The following is a 12062-nucleotide window of genomic DNA, read 5'->3' on the forward strand; positions in this document are numbered from 1 at the left end:
ATCCTCTGCCGTGGCTGCTGCCTTGCCAGCTTTGGCGAGACTAGGAGCGATGCACCGATGGTATTAAATTTATAATCGAGTTGATTATATGTTCTTTCAATGAACTTCATCAGTTGCTCTGTGGCTAGGGTCTGTGCAGGATGAAGCCTATCTTGGTGACGTTTGTTAGGGGAGGGTCTAGTTTCTCCCGTCGATTTCTGCGAAGACATATTATTTCTAGATATACAGAAAAAATTATATATTTAGAAAATTATTTTAATATCTTAAACAAAAGGTTCTATTCTCAAAATAGTATTCTTTACTTGTTTAGTACAGTTCCGCAGCGCATTGCGTCTAGTGCCACCACACGCATTGACCAGTCTCATCATTTCCAGTCCATCGCCGGTCGCCGCGTCGGATGCCCGGATTCACCCATCCGCGGCCGTCCCTGCGCTCGGGTCCATTCAGCCCAGTGATGAGACGACCAGCAGCGAGCGGTGACAGCATGCCCTGCTATTTTCTAGCTGCGAGAGCGGTCTTTACTCCGCAGGGCAGCTGCTTGATGAAATGCCTGCGCCGTGCATCCCCACTGCATCTGCCTGGCGGATTTCCTGCCCCATTCAAGCCGCGTCTCTGCTCTGCACCTGGAGGTGCCTTCTTGGCCTGCCAGGTACTTGAAATTTCAGAAGTTGATGTATCTTCAGCTATCGTCAAGCAGATAGGTCAACATCACTGTTGGGATAAGTTAACATGTGGTTGTGGTGCTGTTTAACAGGGGCTGAGCTACAACGTACTTACAAATGGCACGAACATGGTGGGGAATAAGACACCTTGAGGTCAGAGCAGCTAGGACCTAGGAGTTTCAACATCCCACTTCTCCTGGTGACAGATTGGGCACGAACAAGAGGAAGTTGGTGGATCTGCAAGTGACACGTAGGCCAATGAGGTGTCCAGGTTGTGGATATAGCAGCATATGTATGGCTTGAGTGCAATTTAGCATCATCGTCTCCATCCTTCACAAGCCGATCCACTTGGATAGCCATCAAAATTGCAGAATATCAGTGAGGTTACGGACCACTCCTGACCTTGCATATACTTGTATCTATCCTTATTAAAATTTGCATGCTAACCTAGGAACACTGTCTCTGTTCTTGCCATAAAATAGCTTGGTGAGCTGTGGAGAATCCTTGGCATGGTAATCAAGTTGCAGCAATACACCAATGAGGTTCTGAAAATCATGCTCGCCTCATGATGGTTATGTTGAAGAAGGTGTTGGTTAGCAATCGATGCTAATTGGTTCCTGAATCACCATGTTCAAGGGTATTGTAACATGTGGTGCTGGTGGCCCCATTTGAGTGGAGGAGGATAAGTGAGAAAATAAGATGAGCAAGGAAACTCTCTGGTCAAAACTGAACTCTGAGGATCTTTAGAAATCATTGAAGCAATATTTGCAATTCTGCATGTAAGAAACAGCAGAAGAAGACGTGTCTAGAGGTGGTGTGCGCCAGAGGACAGTGAATAGACATGGAATTGGCATCTACCTATGCAGATATATGTATGTATTGAAGGTTGTGTAGCATTATCTTCACCGCAGCACTGCAAGTCAGTGTCACTTGCATGGCCATAAAAATTACAAAATATCAGTGAGCAATTCTGACTCCAAGCCTTGCATATCCCTGTACTTGTGGCTCTACATGTTTTCACTTGCATTCTCAGTTCATTTCCTTGGTTAGACTCTTGCTTCCACTAGCTTGGTCTGAGCATGTCTTCTCATCTTCGGCCCTTTAGGTCCTTGTTTTCTTCGTATGCCACTGTGCGACCCCGAAGGAGAAAACTGAAGCTGCTTCCATTGCCTGATTTCTCCTCCTCCTGCACTGGTACTGCTCATATCTCTTCTTATCATCAAGGTCATCTCCGACTAGTTCCATGTGCAGTCCCCTGCGAACAACCAGCATTAGCAGATGATTGCGGTTTGTCTTCCCGTCATGGAATCAGAAACAGGGAAAGAAGGAGAAGGTGGAGGAAGAGAAAGCAAACGGCCAAAGAAGAAGGTGCGTGTGTGCCATCTGAGGAACTGTCGATTAGGACAGTAAAGCTCTACCAGAGTGGTGACCCTCTTGGGCGAAAAGAGTTGGGCCGACATGTGGTGCAATGGCTAAAGCAGGGCATGCACTTAATGGCCTCTAAGTTTGCTTCCTCAGAGATACAAGATGATGGGACAGCATTATTGTTAGACGGGGGGTCGTCAGATAGCCATATGGGGTTTGTGATGCAGGCACAGCCATACCTTTCTGCAACTCCCATGCCCAAGGGACAGGAGTCTCTTTGCTTCAAGGCCTCAACGCACTACCCCACACTGTTTGACAACTTTCAGAGAGAACTCCGTGATGTTTTGTTGCAACAGCAGAATGAGGGAATTATTACTGATTGGCGCTCCACACAATGCTGGATGCTTCTGAAAGAACTGGTTAATCCGCAGAGCATCGAGCAGCTGTGCGCAGATCTAGGAATCCAGTTATGCACATTACCCTTGGCATAAGCCTGGAAAAGACAAGGCTGATGCAGACGAAAATAGATGACTTTGTTAAGAAGATGACAGACCTTCTACACCTAGAACGAGATGCAGAACTGGAGTTCACCCAGGCAGAGTTGAATGCCACTTCAATTATTTATGCAAAGTCAGAAAAGGCAGTCCAGCCAGTTGACTACTTGTTAACTCATGGTCAGGCCCAAGAGCAGCATGACACCATTTGCAATTTGGAAGTTATCAGCAGTACAACTGGTATGTTCTTTTTATCAGCTTTAATTTTGAGGTTACCAGTTTACTTGCACTATGTGCAGTATGAAATGATTGATGTTTGACCGAAGGGGTAGTATCTGTTTTCTCATGTCTAATGAGAAAGTGTAAGTTTTTTGAGATCTATATGTATTGAACCACATGAAAGATGAATTTAGATCTTGTTTTCCTTCTTTCCTTTTTTTTTTGAAAGAGGGCATTTTCCCTGTTTTTTCTTGATTTGTATTGAACCCATTATTGGCTAGCCTTCAATCAAGGTCAAGCATCAGGGGATATGGTTCTGAAAAAGGCTAGGTGCTATCAGTGTCACCAATGAGAGGGGAAGGTTGCCGTTTTACATGGGCTAGGCAATGATTAAATGCTAGGAGGATAAAAAGGTGGCTACTGGGCTGTCTTTGGAACCATTTTTTAGGAGCCACTAGTTTGTACTGACATGCATACACAGATAAGGTGCTATTTCTTCTTCTGGATTGTGTTTTTACAACAACAAAAACAAATAAAAACAAAGCCTTTTAGTCCCAAGCAAGTTGGGGTAGGCTAGAGATGAAAGCCAACATGGAGCCTCTAAGTAGAAAGGGAAACTTTTATAAAATTATAAAAGACATAAATAAGAGTTATATTATTTGGGGACCTATACATGGTTTAGGCACATGAATAGCTAGTTTCCATGCGCTTCTATGCAAGGATAATTCGTTGGTATATTCCACCCTTTCGGGTCCCTTCTTACTGCCTCCTCCCATGTCAAGTTCGGACAACTCTTGCTTCTCCTGGTGTCTCTACAGGTCTCTGTTGGATCTTCCCTAACCATTCCAAGAGCTGTTGGAATAGCTTTTCTTCAATTGATGCCACCCCTAGCCTATCACATATATTAATGTTCTGAACTCGGTCCTTTTTAGCTTCTTGTTTTAGATGACACAAATATTTTTGTGCTCTTTGTTAGTCCGATTATACATGGTTTATAGTCCTAATTAATATTTGGCCTTGCTTCATATTTTCCTTGGTGCAGGGTTATCAGGATTACATCTGGTCTTATTTAGAGTTGAGGGAAATCACAAACTTCCTCCAACTAGATTCTCTCCGGGAGACATGGTTTGTGTAAGGACATGCAACAGCCAGGGTGAGGTTGCCACTTCTTGCATGCAAGGCTTTGTCCATAATCTCAGTGAGGATGACTGCACCATTACAGTGGCAGTGAATTCGCGCCGTGGTGATCCTACATTCTCCAAGCTTTTTGGCAAAAGTGTGCGGCTTGATCGCATACAGGCATTGGCAGATGCAGTGACATATGAGGTGATGTGATTTTAGACATGCTTACGTATTAGACATGTTCCTTCGAACAGTCGAAAAACAATATTTGGCTGTTTGCAACAAATCCATATGGCAGAAATACCAAATTAACCATTTGTTTTGAAGTCGTTCCCCATAGAACACTGTTACATGAATATTTATTGGACAATAAATAACAATATGGGTATACATCCTCACATACCATTCAGGTCCGAGGCCTGTACAGCTCGAATTTGAGAGTGCCTATTCAAAGCCGCTGTCTTCCTCCTAGGTTGGTCAAGTCATTTATAATATTGTTGAAAATAAGTAATGCTTCCCTTTTAGACAAATTGCATGATAGGTAACATATGTTCGAAACTCAATGCAGGAATGTATTTCTTCTGGAATTAATATACACTAATTATGTTAAGCATAATTCAATCCATGTAGAATTGACATTATGGTGGAAATTTCTTAATCTTTCATACTTTATAACCATGTCAAAATGATATTTTTGGAGAAAAAATTATAACTTATAACCATGTATAATGTTCCAGTTTCGGTGTCATGTATATTGCTAAAATAAAGGTGACAACTGTCTCTGTCTTGTATTTTTCCTGTATTCCTTGTTTTTTTCTTGTTTCTATACTTTCTACTCATTGGTGCAACATAGAGTTTGTTCCATCTATCATTTGGCTGTTTCTGTGTCACTGTTGTCTTAGAGGGATAGTTTTATGGTATTATCAATATGATGCTGTACGAGTACCGATGTTTTTAAAAGGGGTGTATGATTGTGCTCGAAGTATAGCATTATGCTCAAGGTTTTCTAGAATTATCTCTTCAAGATGTTTAACTGTGCTTTGTGGTAATCTCTTTATATTGCTTTACCTGGAATACTACTTAATAAAGGAAATTGACTCTATGGTAAATTATATGAAAAATCCTATTTCTCACACGATCTGAATCTGAAACATTATTTCATTTTTGTTGCATCAGAGTAGTAGGAAATGGACAAATTTCTTGTCTTAGTGCTATGTAAAATTAATTAACGCCTTATTTAAACCTTGACATGCTTGGCTAATTTATTTATGAATATGCTCTGCAGCGCAATTGTGAGGCATTGATGCTTCTTCAGACGAGAGGTTTACAGAAAAGAAATGCATCTATTGGGGTAGTAGCCACTCTGTTCGGAGACAAGGAAGATGTGAAGTTGGAGCAAAATAATCTGATTGATTGGGGTGGATCAGAAGTACATGATGAAGCTTTGTTGGAGAGGCATAACTACAACTTTGATACCTCTCAGTCAAAGGCTCTTGCACTGGCCTTGAACAAGAAGAGGCCTGTCCTAGTCATCGAAGGGCCTCCTGGAACAGGCAAGACTGGTTTGCTTAGCTATCTTATTACATGTGTTGTCCGCCGGGGTGAACGTGTTCTTGTAACAGCTCCAAGCAATGCAGCGATTGATAACATAGTGGAGAAATTATCAAGTACTGGACTGAACATTGTACGAGTTGGAAATCCATCAAGGATATCTCAATCTGTTGCTTCAAGGTCCTTAGGAGAGATCGTTACAAGGAGGCTTGAGAAGTTCACTGGAGAATTTGAGAGGAAAAAATATGACTTGAGAAAGGACTTAAAGCACTGCATACAGGATGATTCTTTAGCTTCAGGTATTCGCCAACTATTGAAAAAGCTTCGGAAGGACTATAAGAGGAAAGAGAAGGAAACAATCATGGAGGTTCTGTCAAATGCTGAGGTGGTGCTATCAACTAATATAGGGGCAGCCGACCCACTTATAAGGGGAAGTGGTTCCTTTGACCTTGTAATTATAGATGAAGCTGGGCAAGCAATTGAGCCGTCATGCTGGATCCCAATATTACAGGGAAAGCGATGCATTCTTGCTGGTGATCACCGTCAGCTTGCACCTGTAGTATTATCAAGAGAGGCTATAGAAGGTGGGCTAGGAATTTCTTTATTGGAAAGGGCTTCATTGCTGCATGATGAGCTACTCACTACAACATTAACAATGCAATACAGAATGCACGATGCAATAGCTAGTTGGGCATCAAATGAGATGTATGACGGGTTGCTCAAATCCTCCCCATCTGTTGCTTCTCGACTTCTTGTTGATTATCCATTTATCAAGGTACCCTGGTTCTATTTATTATTCTATAAACCTAAAATAATTTATTGAGGTGTACCTTTCAGCTGATAGAAACCTATAATCAGCATCTGTCTCATATGAAGGCTATACATGTTACTGTATATTCTATAAACCACAACCACAACCACAACCATACACACACACGCGCCCGCACGCACGCACACGGTATGACGGTACATGTCAGTACTACTTGCCACCACGATAAGAAATAGGGTGGCCTTGTTTTCTGAGTTCCTTCTGAATGTTGCCTCTGAATTGGTGATGTAGAATTTATAATATCTCTTTCCACAAAAACAGTTGCAGAACTAAGTGCTGTTTGCAATAATGCTTGGTAAGTCCGCTATATATTGTACTACTCCATTCCTTAATGTTTGATGTTGGTTAGTTCAAAATTGAACTACAGTTTATTTTGAAAACCAATTGATTTTATGAACTTAATAAATGTACATCCTGTCAAAAGTAGACTGTCTTATTTAACAGATCAAAGTGTCAGATCGTGTATAATGCGTGGGATGTATTGCTTGAGCCCCATAGCTGATTATATAGGAGTACATGGCTTGGAGGGCAAGTAGCCTCTCCTAGAGATAAGGAAGGTTATCTTGGGATTACAATCAATCCTAAACTAACCATATCCGGAGTTGCCTAATATACTCTAACACAAAGAAAGGGGTTTTATGAAAGAGATTATGGTCTATCTTATTTAACAGATCAAAGAAAGGGATTTTACTTATTTCATGCCAGTTTTAATGGGGTTCTCATTACCAGATTGCCTCATCAAAATTCTGTCAGAGATTTTGATTTATTGCATATGCTATTTGGATTTCTGGTTTTTCCATTAAGACAACAAAATACATTTCTTGCCAGAAAAAAAGAGAAATAATGTACTCGGTTTTGAGACCTCTGTTGAAATTAAATTTGGGTGACCTGAGCTATGGAGCCTTCCTGTTGCTACTTGATTTTCATTGGAGATTTGGTTATATATGTTACATAATGTTCCATTGAAGCATTGATAGCTCTATGTATAATTTTCCAGATACAATCGCATTTTTTTCTTTGGTAGTCCCTTCAATTCTTAAACAAAATACCTTCTATGTGACTATAAGTTAATTTTTCCTTGTTTCAGGCAACTTGGATGACACAGTGTGCCTTGCTTTTACTTGATACACGCATGCCATATGGAAGTCTAAACATTGACTGTGAGGAGAGCTTAGACCCAGCTGGTACAGGTTCATTTTATAATAATGGTGAGGCAGATATAGTTGCACAGCATGTTCTCAGTCTTGTACAATGCGGTATGTGCCTGTTTTCTTTAACTAGATACAACTGCTATGTTTTTATATGCTCAACCTGTTCTGCATCATTTTCTTTTTTCTTTTTTTGTTTACAATTGTACACTATATCACCAAAAGATTAGGTAACTTCTCTGAATAGGTTGAACCTCAAATAAGGCAACAACATAGTCTTAGATGAGTCACCCTCCCTCCCTTTCTTGATTTTTTTCTTGAACGCGCAGGAGAACTGCTTATCATTATATTAAGAAGAATACCCTCCCTTTCTTGATTCTCTTTACATGAGCTGTGTTGACTTCTCTCATCTGAGGAAAAATTATACTCCTATTTTTTTTAATGTTGAAGTTAATAACAGATTAAATTAAATTAATTTGTGAAGGGGTCCCTCCAACTTCGATTGCTGTTCAGTCCCCTTACATTGCACAAGTACAAATGTTACGGGACAGATTGGAAGAGCATCCATTAGCTTCTGGAGTTGAGGTTTCAACAATAGACAGCTTCCAGGGTAGGGAAGCAGATGCAGTTGTCATATCCATGGTAAGATCTGTTTTCTGGTGTCTTTCAGTTTTTGTAAGGTGACAAGCAGATAATGAATCACATCTTAAAATACTGAAAATGTTTTTTTCCCTTACTCCTGTTAGGTTCGGTCAAACTCCTTTGGAGCAGTAGGATTCCTTGGTGACAGCAGGCGTATGAATGTCGCCATTACAAGGGGAAGGTCACATGTTGCAGTGGTGTGCGATAGTTCTACCATTCGTAACAATGCTTTCCTGGCTAGGCTCCTCCACCATATTCGGCAGCACGGCCAGGTCAGACATGTGGAACCTGGTTCCTAGGACGGGGACTCTGGCCTTTGGCTTTAATCCACCAGCCTTACCATCCCTAGGATAGTGATGCACGATATGTGGCATACTAAATGTTGAATTCTGTGGACGCAAATTCTGTAACCCGCACATGCCAATTGGGTTTTCGGTCACTGTATAAATGTTGTGTGCTGAATATTCAGATACAAATCTGTACAGCAAACTGAAACTTCACAACGGATAGTGGTTCTTTAAATTTCTGAATGTATCCAAGTGGAAAATTTTGAACATGTACCTCTCTTCGTTCATTCTTCAGAATGTCAACCGGGTGTCTTTGATGAAAGGAAAAATTGTATGGCATTGCTATATCTGTAATTTCTATTTTGCCTTTTCAATTTCCACATATCTGTATTAGATCAGCATTCAGCAATGAGCAGGGATCATAGTTGACCTATGGAGCACAGCTCTACGTGTTGCAACCCTGGGGCTATTTGGCTCACCATGCTAGTATGATCTGGACAAAGAGGACGCAATCAATTTTACCAAAACGGCAGATAACTAGGATTAGAAGAAGCTGAGTCGTTAGTGTATCTCATAGGCTTGGTGACATATTAATTTTGAATTATGCTAAGCCTAATAATCCAAGCCAACAACCACCACTGACCTCAAGGCGCCCATTTGGGCTCATTTTTGCCGAGCAATCCTCAAGGAAGACTTAAGGGCTAAGTCTCTGAGAATATGGTAAGTTGATCTCTGGATCAATGTGAATCAAGTGGAGATTTGGAAGGTTATCAAAAACCATTCTTATTCCAAGGTTATCGTCGTGCTAGGTCCACGTGCAAGCGAAAATAAGACTCTAGAACACCAGAGGAGACGATGAAGGGAGGCGTGAGAGGCTAGAAGGAAGGGCAAGCCGATCACCCTCGACTTCCCATTTCAAGTACGGGTCCTCGAGACTATAAATAACCACATTCTCCATCGCCACGCAGAATTCATTCGACGTATTCAACGGTAAGCAGCAGAGAAGCAGAAGGAGCTTGTGGGACACCTCTTCGGAGAGCCGAGGGCTATGTAGTTTTCTAGGGATTAGAGTAGCTAAGCCCTAACTGACGTGGGAATCCTACGAGGAAGATCCACGTGAGTTATGGAGCTAGGATCAACATATCAAGGTAGGATCCCGGTGAAGATCTAGTGATGTACAATCATTCATGGTGAAATAATAGATGTGTTCCGGTTCTTTAGCGATCTAAGTGCCTCCTTCTATGGTTTTATGCTCTTTCAGGTTTTCTTGTTTTCGAACTATGATCGATGATAGATTTACATAGGATGTTTATGTGGTCGTGGTGACTAGATTTGCATGCCTGATCTACCAATGAGTATGACATGTTCTTATGTTTGTGCCCTTAAACCACCTACGCTGATAGGGGGCATCTTGACCGGATCTGCTTTGTGTAAGGTGTGGGTTTTCGGGAGCCAGGCTGGAAGTATAGATTTAAAGATGCTTTTGATTGAGAATCTCATCTGTCTTGCTTTGCTATCTTGCTCATAATTACAACATATGCATAGTCTAGGTTCCTTTAGATTGGTTACCTCTTGCTCATATATGTTATCTATCTCTATATGTTGATTACATCTGATCTACTCATAAACAAGGTTCATACTGAAAATTCTAGTTGAAATAATTCTTGCATTATTAGTTCCACGGATTGATAAACCTTGGGGGAATACTCTGAGAAGAGCTACAACTGATCTGTGCGTTTGCGGTTCACAACTTGGCGCACTAATTGCCGCCAACGAGCTTTTCTGACGCCGTTGCTAGGGAACTAATAATCAAGTTCTAGTTTAACTATATACATCTGTACATATGACTTTCTGTTCATGATTTTTCATTGTTTTCTTTTCATCTTTTTCGCTTCTGTATAATCTCGATCAAGTTCTTGTTTAGTTTATGTGTGTGTATATATACACGGCACATGTCCAGTTCTTTAACTACGTCCTCCGCGGCTTGTTGATATTGCTCGGCTAGCTCCGAGAGGTTATCAACATAATTGTCCTTGGGAATGCCTGTTCTGATGCGCTCGATAGCCAGCCGAAGGAAGTGCGTCTTCAGAAGCGCCATGACATTCTTGGTGCACTCCATGGAAGTCTCCTTCATCAAGGCCTTTAGCCAACTTAGAGCACTCTTCAGGCAGTCCAATAGCGGCATTGGCTCGTTAGGGTTGGCCACGGTCTTGATCATGTCTATCACGTAGCCCGCGATTGACCTCAGGTCTTCCAGCTCCAGCTCCAACCCTGCAATGAGCACCTGATCATGCTATAGACTATTCATAGCATCAATCAAGCACCGGTCCATGTCCTTGTGCAAACCGGCCTCATAGGCTAGTTTCTGCGACACGGCATACTCACGGTTCACGGTGTCATTGCTGTAGTCAGGCATTGGCTTCCTCACATACTTTGAGGTCTCCCTTAAGCCTCTTCTCTTTCTTCTGGGTATCTGCAAAATAATGGAACTCAAGAAAAGATACCAGCCTCATCTACCCAAGGTAGATCTTCCATAAGGAATGAAGTCATACCAGCCAACAAAGCACTAAGGTTGCCCTGGACCTCCATGGTGATCTTCTTATTCTCCTCGATCTTTCGGTCCTTTTGTCAGATCTGCTCCGCGGCATCCACTTTGCCCTTCTTGAGCACGGCCTTCAGACGCTCGGCATCAAGGCGATACTCCTTGGTGTAGTGGATGGCGTCTGCCCTCTTGTGCGCACGCTTGGCCAGATTCTGTATAAATGTTACTCCAACAATTCCAAGATGGAAGATAGGGGTGAAAGTTAATAGAAAGATTGGTCGGTCAACTTACGTATAACACTTCTCCAACCTTGGCCATGGATTCCTTCAGGATGGCAAGATCTTTCTTGTCGGTGGCAGCATCCTATGCTAGTGCCGTCCTAGAGAAGTCCAGGGTGGTGGAATCATCCTCGCGGTATCGACGTTGGCGTCATAGCCTGCCGCCTCCTCGTTGGTCGGTAATTCCCTAGGGGTCTCCTCCATTTGCACCTTGACACTGGCATCTGTGGCCCCACGCGCTGATATAGTGGCGTCCTTGATGACATCCTGGTACGGCGAAGACCTTGGCTTGGGCCCCTCACATCCCGTCTCTAGGCCACTCTCGCTCTCAGCCTGAACAAACATCATAGACGCAGCCCCTGTGGTCACATCAGGAGTCTGACCTTCTGCATGGGTCCCGACGCTAGCGTCCTACAATCCCGACTCGTCCTCCACTACCAACTTCCTGCTTAGATGGTGAGACACAGAGATAAAGCAAAGCAATATACAAACAAAACTTCCACCAATATACGACGCCATGATCATACTCACAATATTCTTCTTTGCTCGGAACTTTAGGTGAAGAGGTGTTGGTGGCAGCAGAATCTGCTCCTTCTACTTTCCCCCATGGATCTCTGTCTTCAACCGCTCCTTGAGCCACTTTGCATCGGCCACGGTCGTCTCAAGGAGCTCGGGCTTCTTCTTCTTAGTGGCTAGGCTAGGTGATTCGGAGTCATCTCTTGACACCCCGGATGAGGTCTCCACAGTGGATGTCGCCGCTACAGCGGGTGCCCTCGGCTTGGTGGCACCCCTCTTCTTGCGCTTCTTCTTCCCCACCTCTGGCTTCTCCACCTCTGGCGCCTTAGACTCTACCACCTTGCGAACGGCATGGCACATCCGTCGCCCAACAAGAGCCGTGCGCCCGGCCTCCGTCCCAATACCTT

At 42.8% G+C, this 12062-nt stretch overlaps 1 pseudogene; it reads left to right on the top strand.

Moving 5' to 3' along the window:
• The first annotated feature begins 349 nt into the window (after positions 1-349).
• LOC117843555 (DNA polymerase alpha-associated DNA helicase A-like) lies at positions 350-8588 on the top strand (annotated as a pseudogene).
• Positions 8589-12062: the final 3474 nt, after the last annotated feature.

This window comes from Setaria viridis, chromosome 2, assembly GCF_005286985.2.
Source record: "Setaria viridis chromosome 2, Setaria_viridis_v4.0, whole genome shotgun sequence".
Lineage (NCBI taxonomy): Eukaryota > Viridiplantae > Streptophyta > Magnoliopsida > Poales > Poaceae > Setaria > Setaria viridis.